Source organism: Elephantulus edwardii, unplaced genomic scaffold (assembly GCF_000299155.1).
Source record: "Elephantulus edwardii isolate Elephantulus edwardi_28Jun2011 unplaced genomic scaffold, EleEdw1.0 scaffold00255, whole genome shotgun sequence".
Taxonomy (NCBI): Eukaryota; Metazoa; Chordata; class Mammalia; order Macroscelidea; family Macroscelididae; genus Elephantulus; species Elephantulus edwardii.
The window spans coordinates 43,307-46,201 of NW_006400005.1; the positions used below are offsets into that span (position 1 = coordinate 43,307).

The 2,895-nt window shown below is 42.8% G+C and overlaps 1 pseudogene; it reads left to right on the top strand.

The window, feature by feature from the left end:
* The first annotated feature begins 1,429 nt into the window (after positions 1–1,429).
* LOC102860336 lies at positions 1,430–2,418 on the top strand (annotated as a pseudogene).
* Positions 2,419–2,895: the final 477 nt, after the last annotated feature.

Here is a 2,895-nt window from a genome sequence, read left to right on the forward strand (position 1 = left end):
CTGTTTTCAGCCAAGATCCATCTAACATCAGCTACAATATCTCTAGTACCACGACCCCTTCTAAACCCAGCCTGGACTTCTGGCAGTTTCCTGTTGATGTGCTGTTCCAGTCGTTTTTGGATAATCTTCAGTAAAATCTTTCTTGCATGTGAAATCAGTGAGATTGGTCTGTAGTTTCCACATTCGGTTGGGTCACCTTTCTTTGGGAGAGGAACAAATGTAGATCTCTTCCAGTCAGTTGGCCAAGTGGTCGTTCTCCAGATTTCTTGGCACAACTTGGTAAGCACGTCCAGGGCAGCATCTGTTAGGATACTATGGGCAAAATCTTGAATGATCCATGAAGCATCATGAAAAGAAGATGGAGGGAATACACAGAGTCACTGTACGAAAAAAAAATTGATTGATGTGGAACAATTTTATGAAGTAGCATAAGATCAAGAAACAATGGTAATGAAGGAAGGAGTTCAAACTGCACTGAATGTACCAAGGCTTTAGGACTTGATGGGATATTAATTGGCATGTTTCAACAAACACAAGCAGCCCTAGACATGCTCTTCAGTCTGCCAAGTAATTTGTAGGACAGCTACCTGGCCTACTGACTGGAAGAGATCCAGATTTGTTCCTATTCCAAAGAAAAGGTGATCCAACAGACTGTGGAAATTGTTGAACACTGTCACTAATAGCATGTGCAAGTAAAATCTTTCTGACGATTAGCCCAAAACAGCTAGAATAGTACATCAACAGGGAACTGTCAGAAATTCAAGCTGAATTTAAAAGAGGTGGTGGTACCAGTGATATCATTGCTGATGTCAGACTGATCTTGGCTGAAAGCAATGGATACCAGAAGCATGTCTATTTTTGTGTTATTTACTGTACAAAAGCATTTGACTATGTGGATCATAACCAAGTTCTCTAACATTGAATAGAATAGGAATTCCAGAACACTTAATTCTGCTTTTACAAAATCTATACCAAGAAGCTGTTGTCCAAATGGAGGAAGGGAACACTGCATAGTTTTAAATCAAGAAAGGTGTGAATCAGGGCTGTATCCTTTCTCCACACCTATTAAATCTGTATGCTGACCAAATAATTTCAGAGGCTGAATTTTATGAAGAGGATCTGATTTTTTTGGAATCCAGATCTGATGAAGACTCATTAACAAGCTGCATTTTTCAGATGATACAACCTTTTTTGCTGAAATCAAGGAAGAATTGAAATGCTTACTTCAAAAGATCAAGGGCAACAACATTTAACATGGATTACATCTCAACATCAAGAAAACAAAAAGCCTCATTACTGGGCCAGTAAACAAGATCGTGATAGGTGGAGACAAGATTGAAGTTGTTAAAGTTTTCATCTTGCTTGGACCCACAATCAACACCCTTGGTACCAGCTGTCAAGAGGTCAGAAGATGTGTTAAGCTAACGGAGCCCTTGTCAGCATCTGTAACAAGTGTGGAGAGATGCCTGTGGACAAAGCTAAGGCACCCCAGGAGAGCTTCTTCGAGAATGGTCAGAGAAGATGGGTCAGAATCTCAACTGAATTCCATATAAGGACACATTCTGGAAAGGGACCACTCACACTCGGCCCCAAAATGGGACCCTGAATACATATTCTGGTATTGAATTCAAACAGCTCAACTTCTTGGCAAAGCTCAATGAGAATCACTCTGGAGAGCTCTGGAAGGGTCGCTGGCAGGGCAATAACATTGTTGTGAAGGTGCTGAAAGTTCGAGATTGGAGTACAAGGAAGAGCAGGGACTTCAATGAAGAATACCCTCAGCTCAGGATTTTCTCACATCTAGATGTGCTCCCTGTGCTAGGAGCCTGCCAGTGTCCACCTGCTCCTAATCCTACCCTCATCACACACTGGATGCCACACTGGTTCTCTCTTCAATGTACTACATGAAGGCACTAACTTTGTTGTGGACCAGAGCCAGGCTGTGAAGTTTGCATTGGACATGGAAAGAGACATGGCCTTGCTACACATGTTAGAGCCCCTCATCCTACAACATGCACTCAATAGCCATAGTGTAACGATTAATGAGGACATGACTGCCTGAATGAGTACAGCTGACGTCAAGTTCTCCTTTCAGTGCCTTGAGTGCCTGCATGCACCTAACTGGGTGGCCAGTGAAGCTCTTCAAAAGAAACCTGAAGACACAAACAGATGCTCAGCAGACATGTGGAGTTTTTCATTGCTTCTGTGGGAACTGGTGATATGAGAGGTACCTTTGGCTGACCTCTCCAACATGGAGATTGGTATGAAGGTGGCACTGGAAGGCCTTCGGCCTACCATCCCACCAGGCATTTCCCCCATGTGTGTAAGCTTATAAAGATATGAATGAATGAAGACCCTGCCAAAAGGTCCAGATTTGACATGATTGTGTCTATCCTGGAGAAGATGCAAGACGAGTAGGAAAGTCCCTGCCTAAACTCCAGAGTTCACAGGACACCATTGAGGGGAGTGCACATTCCCAAAGCAGCAGGCCTGGGGTTGTCTTCCCTGCCTCCAGTCATGGTACTATCCAAGCCAGAGGGCTCATTCCCTTACCACTAGTCTTACCATTGTGGCCCCAAAAGGGACTAGACTCAAAGCTTTGCCACTTGTCACATAGTGTCTCCCTGCATGGGAGAGATTAGCCCTGCCTGTCAAAATAAAATTAATTATGAAAACACACAAAAATATGTGTTTAACTGAGAATATTTGCTATCAAAGACCTATCCAAGGTGCTAAGAAGCAATAATATCATCTTAAAGACTAAGGTGTATCTGATTCAAGCCATAGTCTTTTCCACTTTCTATGCATCTGGTGCCTTTGGGTTGTGGTGTTGGAGAAAAGCAATGAATATTCCATGAACTGCCAAAAGAACAAACAAAATGTTTTGGAGAAGGT